Here is a 20,865-nt window from a genome sequence, read left to right as displayed (position 1 = left end):
GATCAAGGATCACTCATCGCATTTATTTATCATTCCTTCGAGATGTAATTGGCAGCATTGAAAGCAATTGAAGAGGGGCATTCTCTCTCCCCGGGGCTGCGGACCGCTGCGTCAGCATCGTGCCGCAAATCATCTCTCCCGCGTGTGACGGCCTTCGGGAAACCCTGCCCTGTGCGAGATTGCTTCTGAGTCAGTGCGTCAGATAACACCGGGCGCCTGTCCTTGAGGAATGCCCGAAGCCCAGATCCTCACTTGTGCAATGAGCGTGTCCCTAAGTCTGGGCTCCTGCCAGAGGCGTGGCGGGCACGGTCCCCTCCCCGCCCTACCCTATCCCGACTTTGATTTTGTCCAGGGCAGCGAGTCCGTGCCCACGCGACAATGACCGATCAGGGCCGGCGCTGGCCAGCCCGGCCGCCTTTGCTTGGGTGCTCACTTCCTCCCTGTGGGGTCGACCAGGTGCCCAAGCCAGCCAGGGAGGCTTCGGGGATATCTGCCCCTGGATACTTTTCTCCTTTGGTAATAAAAAGGAGAAACCATGTCAGGAAACGCCCCTCCCCCTCCTCTCTTCCCTCTTCCTACCTTGAACTTGGTGGTGATGCCTGGAGCTGTAGCAGCCATTTGTGACCATAAAGCAACAGAGCAGAAAGGTGGGGGAGAGCCTGGTTTCGTGATGCCGAGATCCGGCCTCTGCTCCAGGCCCGACCCGCCACCTCCCCCTTGCTCCCCATGGGAGAGGAGTGCTTGTCTCTGTCGCTTAAGCTACTATCAAAAGCGTTCCTAATTGACACTTTCAGGAGGCTTCTAAGAAACTCTCAGACACAGAGAAAAGTATAAGGCACAGGGGGCCAGACATAACTGGGTCCAAACATCAGCGGCAGACTCTAATTACGTCTGTGAGCCTGGGGACACTATTTAAGCTCTCTGAGCCCAAACGTCTCAGCGACCAAGAAAGAAAGGAAGAGAAGAAAAAAAGAAAGGAAAGGGAACTCTAGGAAAGGCCATAAGGCTGGACGTACTTACATACTGGTGTTCAATTGCCCCTTCAGCAAATTATTATCGAGCCGTTCGTTCATTCAGTAACAATTTAATGAGCACTTACTATGTGCTAAGCACTGTGTAAGCAACACAGGGACCCCCATGAGACCAAGTCCTTCTCATAAACTTACCTTCGGAAGTTTCTTCAGGTTTTAGTTACAAACCAGCAACATTGCTCACAAGATGTGATTGTAGGGGCACCTGGGCATCTCAGTCGGTTAAGCGTCTGACTTTGGCCCAGGTCGTGATCTCACAGTTCGTGGGTTCGAGCCCCGCGTCGGGCTCTGTGCTGACACCTCGGAGCCTGGAGCCCGCTTCGGATTCTGGATCTCCCTCTCTCTCTGCCCCTCCTCTGCTCACGCTCTGTCTCTCTCTCCTTCAAAAATAAATATTAAAAAAAAAAAAATGTGATCGTCCCCACCGTCACCGATGAGGAAGCAGGGGCTCCGAGCCATCTGGTTCGCCCACAGCACCACCCCGCTGCGTGTGGCAGGGCGGAGGCCACCCTGACCTGGGTAACCACAGAGCTGCCTTCTCCATGCCGTCCACATCGGCGAGGCACAGCGCCTTTGCAGCTGTCAATGACGCTCCGGGAGAAGGACAATGCCTCGTCCACGTCCTTTTAGGAATGTGCTTCTGATGCTGATCGCGTTTGAGGAGATACGTGAATAGGTTGTCTGGAAAATGGACAGGCTCAGAGGTGCACGTGAGCGGATGTTTTGCTTCCAGCTTCTCAGACCTGATGGGATTATCAGACGGGCGATACTCTCCCGTTTTTACCTCCTCCTTCCTCTTTAGCTCTGCCAGGAGCCTCAGGAATCCAGCGTTTCACTTTCCAAGTCGGGGAAAGCAGGAAAGAGCCTCACTTTCTGGAACCTTGGCTCAGCTGTGAGATGCTGTCCCTGCCTACCTCACTCCGCCCTCCTGTCAACCCTGGGCAACAGAGTCATCCGTCCTCCTCCTACAAAGGGAGAAACTGAGGCTCCAAGGAGCCACGTGACTCGTGCATGGTCACGTGCAAGGTCCGACGGTAACGATTTGTTTAGCGACTGTCTCCCTGCCTGAGGGTGAGCGCAGAAACCGCACCTGTTTCATTTACTGGTGAATCGCCTTGGTTCAAGGCCTGGTCTCCTGAAAGGCACTGTCCCCAACCCCTTGCTGCCACAGGGAAAGTGTGGCTAAAGTCCTCTAACTCACGCGCCTTCGCGCCTTCGTCTGAGAGGACTGACTGAGCAGGGCATAGGGCAGACGGAAGGGAGGGGATTTTTGCTTGAGAATAAAAACAAAACCCATCACAGCCGGATAGCAATGAGGCTCTCCAACCATGACCTGGGGTCTGTGCCCTCTGAGCTTCTAGGGGTTTCTATCACACAAACTAGCCTAAATTTGGATGCCTGCGTGGCTCAGTTGGTTAAGCACCTGACTTTGGCTCAGGTCATGATCTCTTGGTTCGTGAGTTTGAGTCCCGCATCGGACGAGTTCAGGCCCCACTATGGGTGAGCCCCACTTCTCTCTCTGTCTCTCTGCCCCTCAAGGGATTCTCTCTCTCCTGCTATCTCTCTGCCCCTCACTCACTTGCGCTCTCTCTCTCCCTCCCTCTTGAAAAACATAAATAAATTGGCCAAAATTGGTGCCATGCCCTGAAATGAAAAGAGGGGGGCAAAACACCCAGGGGTGGGCATTCGCACTCTCTCTGAGCTGCTGGGCAAAACCCTTCTCTTCTCCAGGCCTCAGTTTGATTCCTAGACTCGTTTTCTCCACTCAAACACCCTTCCCAGAGCTAGGATGACTGGACTTTTCCCAGCCCCGGTAAAGACTTCAGAGTCTAGCTCGTGACACCTCCTTCTTCGCCATCTGCGAAGAGTGAGCAGCTCAACCAACCGTCAGGAGCCAACCTCGTCGATGCTCAGATAATAAAAACCACATTTATGTGGTATTTACCAGGTGTTTTGTCATCCCCACTTAACAGATGAATAAACTGAGGCACAGAGAAGAAGAGTGATTTGCCCAAGGAGCCACAGCCAGTAAGTGGTAGACTGAGGCTCTCAGGGTCTGCATTTAACTGCTGCCCTGCGACTCCTCCCAAAGGTGCCCGCCGTGTGCCAGGCCTGGGGCCAGGATCTCACTCTCGGCAGGGCTCACTGATCTCTCCAGACGGGGAGATGTAGCCATCGTCCCTGTTTTCAGAGAAGGCAGCCGACGCGGGGGCTGACGCAGAGGCTGAGCTTGAACTAAGGTCTCCCCTGTAAGTTTTGTCCTCGTGTCCCATCCATGGGTCATAAGCAGGCCGACTAGGGCTGGAAAGCGGTTTTTTTCACCCAGCTCCGTGACCCCAGGAAAGTTGCTAACCCTCTCTGAGCCCAAGTTTTCCCATCCTGGCATTTCTCTCCTGAAGCTGTGAGTAATGTTCTTTTTGCTTGGCCCCAGGAGATGTGAGAAGAAGTCCCACGATTCTTCCCAGCGAGGCTGTCGCGCTGGGGAACTGAGGAAATACTCACATTTGCCTTCCTGTCTTCTGCTCTTTCTTTCTCCCCCTTGTCTAGCCATACGCAGAGGATCCAGCCAAGAATTCGGAGGCTGGAGGGGTGGTGGACCCACGAGACAGAAGGAGCCTCAGTGCCCGAGTCACCGTCTGGAGGACGAGTGGTTCAGGTGCCCGCATTGGGCTGTTACGCGGCCAGGACGTGACTAGACGGCCATAACTGACGGAGGAGTTTGAAGAGAAAGCTTTTGCTGGGATCGGCAGCTCTCGGGGTTGAAAAGGACCTTGGACATCACGGAGGCAGAGTGCCCACACACTGCAGGGACCCCTTTACAACGTCTCCGCCTGCAGTTGTCCCAACCAGATTTGCACACCCAGCGTGACGGGGAGCTCACTCCCTATCTTACACATAGTTGAAGGTGGAGAGCAGGTCCTCCTGGCTGACGTCTTGCTTCTTCATCCAGTGAATGTGTGCTGAGGCCTCCCACCTTTCAGGCCGCCTCCAGGCCGGACCGTGCCAACCATCCCTCTCCTCCGGGCACGGCTTGTGGAGCCTGCCCCATGTTGACGTTCCGTGTGGACACGAGAGGGCTGATCCTTTTCAGCTCTGTCCCTGGCACTGGCCTCAGTGAGAAGTCGCCACGATAACATTTCCCAAACCGCCACGCACACGAGGCTTGGCATTCTTATCTGACTTCATCTTCCCGACAACTCTACGGGCTGTGCGTCTGCTTAGCCCCATTTTGCTGTGGAGAAAACTGAGGTTCAGAGAGATGACGGCCACCTGCCCAGGGACTAGAACTAGAAAGTGGCAGCACGGGGCTCAGATCCAGGTGTGTCTGACACCAGAGCCCGGGTGCCACCCCACAGGCGGTAGGGAAGGGACCCCAGCCCCCGAGAGCCGCAGATGAAGGGCGGCCAAACTCGGGCCCTCAAACAGTAGCCTGGGCCTGCCTCCTGGTCCGCTGCCCAGGCCCACGTTCCGTCCACTTCGGTTAGGCCGGCCGCGTCCCTGGAGGCCTGTGGCTCCTCCCTGAGCACCTGGGAGGCGGGGGTCACAGAAGGAGCGGCCGGGGTCTACGCTGCAGCCGTTGCCTGTGTCCGAATCGGTTAAGAGAAGCCCGGAGTCTGGCAGGGCCAATTGCTGGGCAGACCCCTGTTGACTGGAAAGTTGCTAACATATGTCCTTAATCCGACCTGCCGGCTCTCTGCGAGGCGCCGGGATGCACGGCCGCTCGGCCGGCCCCGCTGAGCGCAGACAGCAGGCTCCAGACTTACAGGGCCTGGGGGCCTACCATGTGCCAGGGCCTCGCACGCATCATTTTGTTCATCCTCACAACAGGCCGGAGAGGTAGATGACTCTATACCCACTTTGCAGGTAAGGAAACTGAGGCTCACGAAGGTGAAGCCGTGTGTGCGCACGGCTGGGGGGAGGGGAGATGAAATTTGCTTATGCACAGGCCGACCTGGGCTCACATCGTGGGTCCGTTCCGCGACACGGTTCCCCAGCGTTCTGGGTTGGGGAGGTTTATGGATGGTGTCTTACCTCTCCCCTCACACCTCCTATGCCATGTGGCCCCGTGTGGATCGCGAGACCATATGGCAATGGCCCCATTGGATCACGAGGTTCATGAGGGCAAGGACTGATTCGACAAACCCATGAGCTCCCACAGCTGCGCATAGGAGGGGCTCAGGACACGGTGGGTGGAAAGGTCTGGGGGGCTCACTGTGGGGACGGCGACTGGGAACACCGGGCGGGAGCAGCGGGAAGAGTAAAATGGCAAAAGATAAGGAGAGAAAGGCAACAAGAAGGCGAGTCTGGAGGGGAGACGGTTGCAATAGAAGCAAAAGAGAAACAAAGAGAAACGCCCTCAGCAAAGGGAAGAGCTCAGCCCGCACAAGAATAGACAGAGCTCCCCAGAAACGCAGGGAGCCATCTGGGTAGGGAGTGAGCTCACTGTCCCCGGGGGTGTGCAAGCAGGGCTGCGTGCACCTGGGACTGGGAAGTCCTAGAGAGGATTCACGCATCCAGAATGGCCATGCGGGTGTCTCCCATTCCCGAGAGACAGAGGCTCTGACCGTGGTGACCACCCCTCTGACACACAATCGCGTTTGCAGTGCTCGTGCAGGGAGGAGGAGCAGAATGGAAAGCTCAGAGCTACTCTTCTTAGTGAATGTAAGTCCTCAGTCCTTGACCCGGAACTCTCCAAAACCCAGGTGGGAGCCAGCCGTGATTTTCACGAGGGGCTGCGGGGCCCCATTAAGGAGAGGTCTAAGTTCCTCTGCTGTGTTCAGGGTTGACTGTGGTCTGGCCCCGGTCCCTCCCCAGGCTCCTGTCCCTGTGCACCCCCCGCATCCCGTCCAAGCTCCACATAAGCCTGAGTTTGCTGCAGTCAGTCCCTCCCCTCCCTGACCCCAAATGTCAGCCTTGGATGGAGGCTGATGCTAGAAACAGATATGACCTTGAACTTCTCTATCAAGCCCAAGTCCAGGTCCTGTTTTCTTCAGCGAAGGAAGTCCCCAAAGAGGCTTGTGGCCAAGGTCTGTCTCCCAGTATGGGGGTGGGGGGCGTGGTCTGGACAGTGCATCACGGGGTCCACCACGTTGGGTGATTTTCTAGCTTTGCAATCGCAGCCAGATTGCCTAACCTCTCTGAGCTTGGGTGTCCTCAGCTGCAAAATAGCACGAGCTACAGTTCTTGAAACTTTTGGTCTCGGGACCCCCCTGCTCTCCTAAAAAGCTACTGAGGACCCCCAACACCTTTTGTTTGTGTATGTTATATCTACTGACGTTTAGAAATTAAAAACTGAGAATGTTTGGGAACAGTTATTAACTTATTAAAAATAATGACAGACCTCTCACATGTTAGTATAAAGAACACGTTTGCTACTTCAAAGTAATCGGCGAAAGGGTGGCATCGTCGTGTTTCTGCCAATCTCTTTACCATCTGGTTGAATAGAGTCAATCTGTTGCGGTGGATCGCTTGCTTGAAGTACATGAAGGAAACTCGCGCCTCACAGATACGTAGCTAGAAGAGAGAGGATTTAAAAGGCTTTCCAGATCACTTCCTCGGAGTACACAAAACCCGACAAGTGGTGGTACTTGAACCATCTCAGTGTGGGATCTGAAAACCTGTTGATGAACTTTCTTTTTCTTGGTTGCAAAAAATCCTTTGGTCCGTCTCCCACGTTGTTCCTTCTTTTTTTTCCTGAAGTACAATTAACACACACACGATGTTATGTTAGTTTCAGAGCCATCCAACCGTTCTATGTATCACTCAGTGCTCACCACGACGAGTGTATCCCTCTGGATGGGTCATTGACCCACGTGTGATTTTGAAACACCGTGTATCCATCATTTGTAAAGTGCTGGCTCACCGACCGACGACAAGCTTTGACACGTGTAATCACACAACATCAAAACCTCACATTCGGGGCGCCTGGGTGGCTCAGTCGGTTAAGCGTCCGACTTCGGCTCAGGTCATGATCTCGCGGTCCGTGGGTTCGAGCCCCGCGTCGGGCTCTGTGCTGACAGCTCAGAGCCTGGAGCCTGTTTCAGCTTCTGTGTCTCCCTCTTTCTCTGACCCTTCCCTGTTCATGCTCTCTCTCTCTATCTCAAAAATAAATAAACGTTAAAAAAAATTAAAAAACAAAAAAACAAAAAAACCCCTCACATTCGTGAATCTCACCACCAGTGTCAAGTCTTTAAGTATGGGGGAAGCAAGCTCACAATGGCGGCTGCAAGCTTTCCAAAATTCTAAATTTCATCAAAAGCTCCAATCTTCTTACCGGCAGCAGGCACTACTGTGCGCTGTGGATCCTGATGTGACAGGATCGCTTCGTCCATTTTCAGAAAATACCCCCGGTCCAAGTCTGCATAACCGTGCCTAGCCTGCCAACCACTCTTTGAACTCTAAATGGTGCTTCGTGAAGAAGGCAGTGAGCTCAGCTCACAAGCAAGCAATTGTACAGTCACTTTTCCTCAAGGCAATAACCACACTTGAGTCTGCAGAGGGAGTGACTTGGGTATACCTCCCCTTCTGTCCCACAGGCTGTTAAAAAGATGTGTACTTGAGGGTTGAGATTTAATAAGATTGATGATTTAAAAACAATTTAACGTTTATTTCTTTTTGAGAGAGAGAGAGACAGAGCATGAACAGGGAAGGGATAGAGAGAGAGGGAGACACAGAACCCGAAGCAGGCTCCAGGCTCTGAGCCATCAGCACAGAGCCCGATGCAGGGTTCGAACTCATGAACCGCGAGATCATGACCTGAGCCGAAGCCGGTCGCTTAATCGACTGAGCCACCAGGCGCCCCTGATTTTTTTTTTACTGTAAGTGTATAGCAGGAACCATACAATGACTAGTAGTACAGTTTGGGGCCAGCACTTCTGTTCCAGGTAAGGAATCAGCAGTTTTGTTCACCAATGGCTTTGTACCATCGGTGAAATATCAACACAGTGAAACACAATTTAGTAGTAATATTAATATTGGGATACTATGTAGTATTAGTATCACTAGGGACATATTTTTTACCTCACAGACCTTGGGGAACCCCTAGGTCCCATGGGCCACTCTTTGAGAACCGCTGATATTTAAAAAAAAAAAAAAAAGTATGGTATATGGAATCAGATAGACCAGAGCTAGAATCCGAGATTGTCCCAGCTATGTGATAGCCAGCCATTTGCTTAACTTCTCTGATCCCCAGTTTCCTTTTCCAGAAAATGGGGATTATGTTACCTGCCTCACAGGGTTATCTTGAGACTCAAATAAAACAGTGTCTGTGAAAGTGCCTGATACAATGCTGGGCATGAAGCAGCCTCTTCACAAACGTACCTTCCCCTCTGTTATGTAATGAGCCGTGTCCCCCCAAATTGCCATCTTGAAGTCCCTACCCCAATGTTACTGTGTTTGGAGATAGGGACTTTACGGAGGTAATCAAGGTTAAATGAGGTCATAAGGTAGAACTCTCATCGAACAGCACTGGTGTCCTCACGAGAAGAGGAAGAGACACCAGAGATCTCTCTCTCTCTATCTGGCCCTCTAGGGTCATGTGAGGACACGGTGAGAAGGTGGTTGTCTATGAGCCAGGAAGGATGCTCTCAAAGAAATTTGCTGGCCCTTGATCATGGACTTCTAGCCTCCAAAACTATGGGAAAACAAATGCCTATTGTCCAAGCCCCCTTGTCGGTGGTATTTTGCTGTAGCAGCCCAAGCAGACTACTGTACCCTCCCCATACCCTTTTCCCAAGGGCCTTGTCTTGTTGGTTTGTATGGTTTGAGAGTCCTTTGTTAGCTGGGAAGAGCTGGGTATGAGCAGATAATACTAATGTTAGAAACTCTGTTCCCAGATGGTCCTTGGGCTAAGCTCTGGCCTCAAGGATCATGCCTTGAAGGAGATTTCTGATGACAACATTGTAAGAAGCCCGTGGAAAATTCGGATGCTGGGTATTTGGGAACCATACTGGGAAGAAAGCAATTTTCTAGTTGATTCTCTGAGACAATATATAGTAGAAGGATTGCCGGGGTGGTGGTTTTAACTACCAAAAGCCAAAGAGAATCTGCCTAAAGTCCTAAAGCCATCTAGCAGACTCACCAAAGCAGGTTTGTCACATGGGGACATTAGCAGCCCATTTGATGGTGATGGGGGTGGTGGCAGTGGTCGTGGTGATAACAGTGATGATGGTGGTGATGCTGATGATACTGACACAGATCATGATGACAGTGACAATGTCAATGATGGTAATGACAGTGATGGTGGTGATGGTGAAGGTGGTGACAATAAAAATGATTGTGATGAAGATGGTGATGTGAAGTGATGGTGGTGGTGGTGGTGATGATGGTGATGGTGATGACGATGATGATGATGGTGATGGTGATGATGGTGATGGTGGTGGTGATGATGGTGATGGTGATGGTGGTGGTGACGATGGTGATGATGATGACAATGGTGATGATATGGTGACGGTGATGACGATGACGATGATGATGATGGTGATGATGGTGATGATGATGGTGGTGGTGATGATGGTGATGATGATGACAATGGTGATGATATGGTGACGGTGATGATGGTGATGATGATGGTGGTAGTGATGATGGTGATGATGATGACAATGGTGATGATATGGTGATGGTGATGACGATGGTGATGGTGATGATGCTGGTGATGGTGATGGTGGTGAAGATGGTGATGGTAGTGATGATGATGGTGATGATGATGATGGTGATGATGACGATGGTGATGGTGATGATGGTGATGATGATGACGGTGATAATGATGATGATGATGATGATGATGATGATGCTGGTGATGGTGATGATGACAATAAAACAATTACAGTATTACCTTTTTGAACATCAACCATATGGAAGGAACTATGCCAAGTCCTTTACCTGAGGCAGCTCATTCCATGAGAGGTAATATCTGACAGGCATATTATACCTATTTTACGGGTAAGGAAACTGAGTCCATAGAGGCTGAGTAACTTGCCCAAAGGCACATGGCTGGTAAGTGGCTGAGCTCTATTCTTTTCATGTGTCCCCAAAGCAATTTCTTTTCTCTCCTCTTCTCTTCCTTTCCTTAGTTTGTTATTACGACTCTACCCAGGGTAGCGGTAGACTGAAATCCCTGTGTGGGGTTGTAGGGAGAAGAAGCTAAGTAACACTGCTTCCTCTATGGTGGAAGACGTCAGACTCTCCTGGACAGTAGGTTCTGCAGATGAGGAAGAGAGGAAGCCGCTACCCCCACACCTCATGCAGGTAGGTGGCGGGCAGGGAACCGACCCGTTACATGTCCCAGGCCTTGACCCAGGCTCCTGGCTCCTCCCCACCACCTCTGGGGACAGGGCGGAGGGGCATTACTAGGCCTTTGTGACCACTGGAAATGTGATGCTCAGAGAGGTTAAGTGACTGGGACGAGGCCTCACAGCCGCCATGTGGCCGTGCTGGGGGTGGTAGGACCTAAGGCGACCCTTCCTTGTTATAACAACAACCTCAGCATCTACGGTCCATCCGGCCTCTTCCCCCAGGGTCTGAGCCCCTTCTTTTTACTCGCCCACCCCTCTGCCTTCTTCGATCAGTCCTACAGCCCCTTTTAGGTCATGCTGGACCTGTCTTTTTACTCCCTGGGCACAACTCCATTTCACAATGGGGATACTGAGGCACAGAAATGTTACACGAAGGCCACCTGGCTGGTGAGAAGCTGGGATTTGAACCCAGGCCATCCAGCTCTGAGCCCACATCCCTAACCACCAGGCCCCGCTGCCTCCCGTGACTTCCTGGGACGGTTGGACCGGAGTGGCTTCCCAGGCCCTCGCATGTTGCCCCTGGCCACCTCTGCGGCCTTGATCTCTACCACGCTCCCCTTGCTCTTGGCAAGCCACACAAGCTTTCTCCTGTCTCAGGGCCTTTGCACTTGCTGCACTCTCTGCCTGGAACGTGCTTCCTCCGGCCCTTCTCCCAGGGTCTCTGGCCCCAGCTCGTGTCACCTCCTCACACGCTTTCTCTGATCATGAGCTCCTCCAAGAGGTCCCTCCCTCCCTGCCAGTAAGACCCTGCTTGTATCCTCCCTGCCTGAAGACACCTTGTCTCAACTCACTTAAGGGCCGTCTGTGTTTACCTCTCACTGGGGCAGGTCTGTCTTGTCCATGAGTCCCCACAGTCCCAGTGCTATGCCTGGCACAGAGCAGGGGCTCAATTAACGCTCGTCAGGTGAATACTGAAATTGGAGGATGTTATGGTGTAAATGTTTGTGTTCTCCCCAAAGTTCACAGATGAAATCCTCACCCCGAAGGCACTAGTATTAGGGGGTGGGGACTTGGGGTGGAGCTCTCAGGAATGGGATTAGTGCCCTTACGAAAGAGACCCCAAGAAGCTCCCTCACCCCTTCTCTCCTGCGAGGTCACAGTGAGGAGATGGCTGTCAATGAGGAAGCAAGCCCTCACTGCACACCGAATCTGTTGCGGCCATGATCGTGGACATCCGCAAGGAGACACTGCCTCCAAATGCATGCATTTTCTGAAAATGTACAGCCCCTTTCCTGCAGAAAAGGAAAGTCTAGCCCCTTCTCCAGTTTGGGAAAGTGTTCTTCAGTGTCGTTTTCTGACATGGAATTTGCCTGGAAGAGGCCTCAGAAGAGACACCTGGCCTCCGGGCACCGTCTTACTGATTGCAAGGTGGCCTTGTCCCAGGAGACAGAAACCTGTGACCATGGGACCCTCCTCTTTGGGGGGCATCCCTGGGGGGCTCACACTAGGAAGAGCTGTAGGTGGGGCCGGCTTGCTGGAGTTTAAACCCCTGAAGAACTTGGATCATTACCCCCTGGGCGAGAGCCCCGTAGCCCTCCTGTGATCCGGCCACGATGTAAAGGGGCTCAGACTAGCCTCCTGGATGGGGTGTGGCCACATGGCCAGGATGCAGCCCAGGCAGCCTCCAGCTGGCCCAGGCCCCCAGGACGAGAGGGAAGCCAACCCAGCTCCCAGCTGAGCAACCCCAGCCAACAATTCAGGGGCAGAAGAGCCACCCAGCTTGGCCCAGCCAACCCATGGGATCGTGAGATATAACCAGTCGCTGCTGTCGCAAGCCTCTGTGCTACGGAAGGGTGACGGATGACGGAAACAACTCCTGAGTACTTCTGCATGCACTTCCTAAAACTAAGGACTTTCTTTCACAGGACCCCCTGCAGTTATTAAAGTCAGGAGATTTAGGGCCGCCTCGGTGGCTGAGTCAGTTAAGTGTCCAACTCTTGATTTCGGCTCAGGTCATGATCTCACGATTCATGGGATCGAGACCCGCCTCGGGCTCTGTGCTGACAGTGTGGAGCCTGCTTGGGATTCTCCCTCTACCTCTCTCTGGCCCTCCCCTGAGCACACACACTCTCTATCTCTCTCTCAAAATAAACAAATAAATAAATAAATAAATAAATAAATAAATTTTAAATAAACATTTTAAAAACTACATTAAGGGGGCACCTGGGTGGCTCAGTCGGTTGAGCATTCGACTTTTGCTCAGATCATGATCTCACGGTTTGTGGGTTCGAGCCCCACGTCGGGTTCTGTGCTGACAGCTCGGAGCCTGGAGCCTCCTTCAGATTCTGTGTCTCCCTCTCTCTGCCCTGCCCCTGCTTGCTCTCTGTCTCTGTCTCTCTCAAAAACAAATAAACATTAAAGAAATCTGTTAGAAATGCATTAAAGTCAAGAAACGTAACATTCGCACAATGTTATTATCTAATCCATAGTCCTTATTCAGATTCCACCTGTTGTCCCAATAATGCCCCTTAACAACATTTTGTCCTCCAGCCCGGGATCTTTTAAACAGATTTGCTTCTGTAGGTGGGGCGTGTCCACATACAATTGACGAACAGGAGGGCGGGCTGCCAGAGATGAAATACATCACTTCTCCAAGCAGCTCAAAAGACACAGGGATTGTCCATCCCCCAGGCCCTGGGCCCTAGAGCTCCCCACGGGTGCGCAGCCCTTGACGGGGAAGCCCTGCTCACGCGGAGAAAACCCACTTTTCAGACTCACAGAACTGGGTCGGTCTCCCTGACTTCGCCCCAACTAGCTCTGTGACCCCTACCTGAGGGGCCCACCCCCGGAGCCTCAGTTTCCCACCTGCAAAAGTCACCACTTCCCAGATGCCCCGGGCAGAGCGGGGTTGGAGGCAGATGTTCAACCAGTGACGGTCTTCATCCTTCCTCTGGGACGCAATGGGAGTTTTAGGGGTGAGCTACATACATTTTGGCTCAGGAAAGGCTCCGTACCCACAGATGGAAAAACAAACGTTCGGTTCTAAAGAAAACTGCACGTTCCAGGGACCACATTGGCTTCCCGGTCTAAACGCGGTACGCTAGGCCCCAGCGATCACCTCCCCGCCGTGCCCAGAAACGTTTATTGACCAAACTGCAATTTCATTAGCGGTTTCAGGGAGACACGGAGGCCACAGTGGCTAATGTAAACTCTTCCAGCCTTACAAATTACGCCCCTCTTGGAATCTGATTCAGTGGTGGATGTGGTCCGCTCCCCCCGCCCCCACACCCAACCTTTTCATCCCCAGATTTCCGCTTCGAAGTGCGCTTTGGGATTTGGCCTCGCTATCTGTCCACCTCCTGCACGGCCCCCTGCAGAATTCATAAAGGAACCCAGAGGCCACCCACCACACAGCAGGGGCACGGGGGTAATGACAGGGCCCACCACCGCGAGCAGGGCCCTTGGCAAAAGATGAAAGGCCCCGTCCTTTCATTAACGGTGACTGCCTAGAGAACCCCCGGCGGGGTGGGACGGGAGGCCCCTAGAATGCTCTCTCAACGCCCACTGAGCCCAAGAAAGGCACCTGTGAGGAAGGGAGGGGTGGTGGCCGTGGTCTGGGTGTTCCTCCTACAGGAGCTCCCCCTGCCACCTGCAGCATCAGGCAAGTTAGCCCCGTTCAGCCGGTGACATCAGGCTCAGAGAGCTGTGCACGCCTGGGTCTGCCCGGTATGGAGGCTCCTCTCTTGCGCTTCAACGCCTGCTCTCTGGAACTAGACTGCCTGGTTCAAACCCCAGCTGCGCCCCTCCGGTAGGACTTCGGGCTATGGGATCTAACACCTGGAACCTCGGTTTCCCCGCCTGTGAAGTGGCCACAGGAGGATAGCTTTGTGCAAAGGTTGCCAGACCAGGGCTTATACCCCAGAGCCTGCCCCGCAGGAAGCGCGGTGAGCCACCGCGTCCTTCACCCAGGCAAGTGTCCAAACACCATTAGACATAAACAATGTGTTTTTATTTCTACTGAGGTAAGATTCCCACAGCGTAAAGTTAACCGAGTGCGCAATTCGGCGGCGTCGAATGCGTTCACCGCGCGGTGCAACCGTAACCAAGATCTAGTTCCCAAACGCTCCCAGCACCCCAAAGGGAAAGCCCGTCCCTCCCCGCTGTCCCCTCCCCCAGCCCCTGACAGCCGCCAAGGTGAATTCTGTTCCTGCGGGCCTGTCAGTCTACGCATTTCATGTGAACGGAGCTGAGCAGGAAGTCGTGCTTTCGCGTCTGGCTTCCGGCACTTGGCATCACGGCTCACAGGGCGCCCACCCGTAGCCTGTATCAATGCTTGACTCCCCTTTTCCCTGGATCGATAAGTACTCCACTGCATGAATATGCCGTACTTTGGGAATCCGTTCGTTCACCAGCTGATGGACATTTGGGCTGTGTCTCCCTCTTGGATATTTTGAACAGCGCTGCCGTGAACATTCACGTACACGTCTTTCTGTAGACATCGGTTTTCCTTTCTCTCGCGTATATACCTTAGCAGTGAAGTCGCCGGGGCACGTGATGATTTTTTTTTTTTAACGTTTATTTATTTTTGAGACAGAGAGAGACAGAGCATGAACGGGGGAGGGGCAGAGAGAGAGGGAGACACAGAATCTGAAACAGGCTCCAGGCTCTGAGCCATCAGCCCAGAGCCCGATGCGGGGCTCGAACTCACGGACCGCGAGATCGTGACCTGGCTGAAGTCGGACGCTCAACCGACTGAGCCAGCCTCGTGGGGGTGACAGGGTAACCCCGTGGTTTTTAAGTGAGGCACAGGCGTGACCTTTGGTTTTTCCCGTGAGCGTTGACTGCTCTGTGTTGACTGACCTCTGTGAGCTCCGGAGACTCGGGGTCTAGACGAGGGCTGAGCCTCTCTGCGCCTCAGTTTCCATCTCTGTCACAGGACCTGGTTGGTCTGGATCCGTGTTTCTCAAGTGACCTCCGTGGGGACAACAGACAGAACAGGACTGAGAACCTCTGCCACCAAGATGGAATTGTGCAGACCCCGGCTCGAGTCTCGGAGGAAGAAAAGATGAGTCATTCGCGTGAACTTGGCTCCATCTGGAGTCTGTCTTCTTCTACGTGAAGTCCTAAACACAGTTGGAAGGGATCTGGCCCTGGCTATCTGGATCTGGGGCTGTCATGTTAACGTCTTCAGGCAGAGCCCCCCGCCTTCCTGGCAAGCAGAAAGCTCTCGAGCCAGATCAGAGACACGGGAAGTCCCTTCCTGCTTGTCAGTCCAGGCCTCTCCAGCCACCATCCCTGGCCCGAGTGGGCCCCAGAAACCCCTGTGGCCATGCGGAGTATTCTAGGCCCCTCCGTTCCTCAGGAGGAAACATGTTTTTGCCTCAGCCATATGTCTACTGCTCCCCGCCATGCTTTTGTTCATGCTGCCCAGAACCCCGTTCCCCACCTTCTTCACCCAGCCTGTTTCTACAGATCCCTGAAGATAGTTCATCACCTCTTCCTCCAGGAAGCCTTCTTGGATGCCCCACCTGGATCATGGGTCCCTCCCCTGTGTGCCCGGGGCCTCCTCTGTCATGGCACTCTTGACCCTGTTTCAAGCACTTTCTGTTTCACCAGATTCCTCCACTGGGCTGTGAGTTCTTTGAGTTAGGAACTGTGGGGTTCATGTCAAGGTCGCTCGTACCCAGGAAGGCCGCGTCTGGGATCAAGTGCCCATGGGACGTGGCGGTGTCTTGCCCTCAAGTGTCCTCTGGGACCCAGGCCTTCCCCATTGTATGCAGTCCTGGTGTTCAGGCAATCATGGTGCCTGATCTGATTGGGCCTTGAACCGGGCACGTGACCCAGGCTGGGCTGATCAGACACTCTCTCCCGAGAATTTCAAGCACGGTAGAGTAACACCGGGTGGAATTAGGGCAGACACAGAGTTGACCTCTCCTTACTCCTGCGACCCAGAAGCCCAGACTACCCCAGTTCCTGGCTTTCTCACGCCTCGCGGTTCAGCGTGTCTCCACTTCTGTGAACCGCCCTAAATCTTGGAAGTGAACGTCTTCGGTTTCATCGGGCCTCTACCACCGCCTATCTCTGTTGCTTGCCTCCAGAGAACCCTGGCGGACTGGACATGCCCGTATCTGTTCCATAGATGCCTGGACGGGTGAAAAGAGGGAGTGCAGTCTGGAGGGCAGAGCGAGCCGATCAGATGGGGCGGGCGGAAGGAAGAGAAGGCACTTCCGGCAGAGCGAGATGCAGGCAAGGACGCCCCAGGAATCCGCACGCTGCCCGGAACGCTGGAGCAAAGGGGGATACGAGGGTTCCTGCCTGCAACATCCAGCCCGAGACTCACCGTCGGGCAGAACCCCCGGCTCCCGCCTGCATGGGGGAAGCAGGCTCCAGCGGTCCTCCCTGGAGCACGGCCCTCACGGGGCTGCTGGAGGATGGAAGCCACCCCTGTGGCAAATGTATGTCCCAGGGACCCTCTTCCACCATCTTGGCCCCCTTTCCTTTGTGTTCTTTGCGGTTTCCTACAAAACAGAGAGATGCCCGAGAGGACACAGTAGCTTCAGGCAGTGGGAGCGGGGAGAGGAGGGAGCTGGGAATGAGGCTTTGGACGATGCCCCTCTTCCCAAGCTTTCGGCGGAGAACTTGGGGCTCAGGAGGGGGCCCCACGGCCAGTTGAGGTCCCTGCTGGGAAACCAAAGGTCCCACGCGGCCAATAACTTGCTGAGGCAGAACTGTCTTACTTCAATAAAAACGGACAGTCTCTCCCTGAAGCCTTTCAAAAGGTGGGCTCCAGATGGATTAGAGCCTCAGATGTGAATGTTACAATAAAAAGCCAATCAAAGAAAGCCCAGGAAGATACCTTTGCACCGAAGAACAGAATGATTCTACTCCAAAAGACACTAAAAGCCCAAGACAGAAGGGAGAGAAAACAGTGACGGATTCGACTGCACGAAGAAGACGGGTCCCCGTTCGTGAAAGGCAGCGACCACGGGCAAAGGCAGCACGCACAGCACCCGGGCAACAGTCAGGTAAGACAGACGAGTGCTTACTGGGCCGAGCAGACCGGGGACCGTCACGGCACAGTAAGAAGAAAAAGACAGAAGAGCTGAGAGAAAGCTAGACAAAAGGGCAACAGAAGAGAGGTCTACGTGGCTGACAAGAATGACAAGAGATGTTCACGTGGCGACTTTCAAAGAGAGACTGCAGACTCACGAGAAAGGCCACAGGTCCCCCAGCGGACACTCTGATGTTGGCCGGAGTGTCTTGGAGAGGCGGGCGCTCTCGGGCACCGCCAATGAGCCGCGCCGCCCTGGCGACACCCCGGGTCCCTGAGACCCACTCCGGGGTCCAGAATCATGGATGCTGAGAGCACTTGTCACATGGGTCCCTGGCGGGGGCGGGGGTGGGGTGGCAGGACACCGATGTCCCCAGTGGCACTGGTCACGGACACCGGGGATGGGAACAGCCTGGTGCCTCCGCCTCACTGGGGACGTGTGGTTGGTCAGGATAGGGACTCCAGGTGGACCGCACCTGAGGGCGGGGCAGGAAGTGAGGGAACCAAGGTGACATCGGAGGTCCCAGAGTAGGGCTTGCGTTTCCCGTTTTAACCCCCGTTTTTGCCACTTTCTGGCCGGCTGAACTGGAACAAGTGAACCCCCCGAGCCTCCGCCTTGTCATCCGCGCTAAGGAGCAAGGAACAATGACACGGCGTCTGGCCTCCTGGGGGATCAAGTGAGTCCCGGGGCAGCAAGATCCCCGCGTCCAGCCCATAGTAGGTGCTCAGCAAACAGTAGTCCCCGGCGCTTGCACACATGCGATCTGCCGCCAGCCAGGCAAGGCTCGTGGAGAGGAGGCCACCAGCCCTCACTCCTCTGAGATCGCCACCCCCTCCCCCACCAGTGTCCCCGGAACCTTGTGGGCACCGAGTTCTTCATTTGTTTTATGGTCTTGCGGTCGCCTCCCTGCACCCCCGAGCCCTGTCCTGCCACAGGAAATTCAGCAGGGCTGATCCGGAGGTCAGAGTGGCCCTCTGCAGCGTCTGTTCCTTCCTGCCCACCCCCACCCCGCTGTTGGGGGCCCTGATTAGCCCGGGTATTGGATGACCCCTGCTTTTCTTCCCCTACCCCGCAAGGGTTAATCAGCCTTCCTGCTGGGCGGCTGGGCGGCTCGGAAGGAGGCAGCAGGGCGGCCTGGTGGCAGGAGGCTTTCATTACTTTGATGGGATACATGTGCTCGGCTTTATCTCCGGCCCTTTCTCCGTAATTCAGCGCTTGAACGTCTCAGCTGTCGGCCAGGTCTGCAGACAATTGCTCGGGGTAATACTATCCGGAAAAAGCTGATAAAACGCAGATGTGGCAAGGCCTCTGAAATTTGCGGTTTGCTAAGTAGTTTGCTGCCATGCTTGCCCGTGGCCAGGGCGGCTTCCCCGCGAGGCTGGGAACCGAGGGGGTGGGAGTTGCATTTTTGGTAAGTGAAAGGTTGAATAGAGGAAGTGACTGCAGAATTTTTTTTTTTTTCTTTTTGCTAGAATTAGGAAGATTGGCAAAGAGAAAGTAGGGGGGAATGTGACCGCACCATGGGATTTGCGAGTTCACTGGCCCCTCTGCTCCCTCCCTACCTGGCTCTGCAGGGGCGGCTCCAGGACTGGGGGTGGGGCGGGGTGGGGGGGGAGACGGGCACCCCGGGCTTCCTGTGTGGGCGTGGTGCTGCTGGGTTTCCTGGGAGGAAGCTGGTGTGACCTTGGACAAGTCACCCCACCTCCCTCTTGCTCAGCCGACTCAACAGTAAAACCACACCGCCACCAATAACTTCAGGCGGTCCCCGTGTGTGACGTCCCTGCACGATGTCAGGCACACAGTAGGTGCTCAATGAATGTTGGGGGAGTTCCTTGCCGTGCCTTCCCCTCACCTAGCTTCCCAGGCAACCCTGAAGAGTAAGAGAACAGGATACCGACAGGAAGATGCTGGGTCCCATTGGAGGGGTGGGCGAGGAGGGGTCGGGCTGTTGGCCCCCAGAACCATGACTTCCCAGGCCAAAGCCGCTATGCTGGACCCCTTGGGTGAAACGACGATCACTGGGGTCTTCCTGGCCCCAAGGAGGGTTAGAACAGTGCCCCGTCCACCCAAACCGTGCGCCCAAATCTCTAGGGCTCAGGCTAACGTGCAGATTCGCATTCGGGAGGCGGCCTGCGGTTCTCACGAAGTCCCAGCCACGTGGTACCACGGCCCCAGGACCACACTGCGCGTGGCCAAGAGGTGGGAGGACCTCAAGGCATCAGGCTGGAGAGAGGCTTTGGGCACTTCCGGCCCTTCCTCTCTCAGCCCCCAGGAAGTCTCTGCTGACCAGAGAGGGCAGGCAGTATGGCCGATGTTGCCCAGCATGCCAGAGGCAGAGGCAGAGGCAGAGGCAGGCTGGTGGGGGGGCGGGGAGGGCATGGGGACGACCTTCACGCCTGGCTCAGGGTTTTCCTTGTGATGCTTCTGGTGACCCCCGCCCTCCACAAACACACACACACTTCCTTGACTGGCCAAGAGCTATTTTCAGACGGTGAGGGTATCCACTCAAAACTGTCCCAGAGAAAGCACCCTTCAAAGTGCCCTTCCCGAATTGCCCTTATGACCAAGGAAAAAGCACACAGGTTGATATCACGAGGTACCGCCCTAGAGCACACAGGCCTGCTCATAGCAGCAGCTGCCACCGTCCGTTCGTGGACCTCAGGCCCCCACCCATGTGCAGACATCTTCAAGTAGAGGGACAATCGCACAGGAATGGAAAGGCGGCCGCTGTCGCAGGGGTGATTGATCTTAAGCTGTCTTCTGTCCTGATGCTTAAGGTAAGAATAGTCAGCACACATCAGGCCCCTCGCTGCATCTTTACCTCTCGTCCCGGAAGTCAGTTGGCCACACCCATCTCCAGAGGAGAGAAACGGAGTCCCCGAAACGAGAAGTCATTTCTTTCTGAGTCAGCCGGCTGGCCGGGGCAGAGCCGGGACCCAAACCCAAGCTGGTTGAGGAGTGCCGGCCCTCCCAAGTCCGCACGGTCGCCTCTGATCTGTGCCACGCCGCCCGGGACAGACAAACGCGACCCTGGGGTCAGCAGGCAGGCACTTCAGGGCACTCCAAAATTTAGGGCCCAACTGTTCCTCCCCGGAGGCGGGCAGCCCGCAATTAGAGGGTCCCTTTGCAGTTCCCGCCTTCCAGAGAAAGAGGGCGTCTCTCCCCCTGCGGGGTGTGGGCAGGGCTGGTAGCAATTTTCCCACAATGTGTAAATTAGTCAATCTCCGAGTCTGTAAACGGGGGCCTTTGAAGGGTCCTTAATGAAGCAACTCCATTAGGGCTTAATGACGGCTGCCTCGGGCCTTACTGGACCCAGTGCCTTTTGATGTCTCGGGGCCACGGGTTGGAGGCACGACTTATCTCGGTGCCCCGGCAGGCTTAAAAAAAAAAAAAAAAAAAAAGGCAAAAGCCCCCTTAGAGAAGTTGAAAAATTTTTAATGAAAAAAGTTAGTCCCTGGCCTGACTGATGTTGGCACTTCAAAGCCACTGCGCACTAAATTGTTGTAGACTGCTTAATTCAAAAGTGCTCCCTTGCCCGTGACAGCCCAA

The 20,865-nt window shown here is 54.4% G+C and overlaps 1 long non-coding RNA gene across 1 annotated transcript; it reads right to left on the bottom strand.

Moving 5' to 3' along the window:
- Positions 1-6,380: 6,380 nt before the first annotated feature.
- Positions 6,381-9,187, bottom strand: LOC123583725. Its single transcript, XR_006704990.1, has 2 exons — positions 9,112-9,187; positions 6,381-6,725 (listed from the first exon to the last, which is right to left on the bottom strand). It is a non-coding gene; the product is annotated as an uncharacterized LOC123583725 (long non-coding RNA).
- Positions 9,188-20,865: the final 11,678 nt, after the last annotated feature.

The sequence above is a fragment of the Leopardus geoffroyi genome, chromosome B1, assembly GCF_018350155.1.
Source record: "Leopardus geoffroyi isolate Oge1 chromosome B1, O.geoffroyi_Oge1_pat1.0, whole genome shotgun sequence".
Taxonomy (NCBI): domain Eukaryota; kingdom Metazoa; phylum Chordata; class Mammalia; order Carnivora; family Felidae; genus Leopardus; species Leopardus geoffroyi.
Note: the sequence above shows the minus strand (reverse complement) of the source record. Positions and strands in the feature narration are given on the sequence as shown.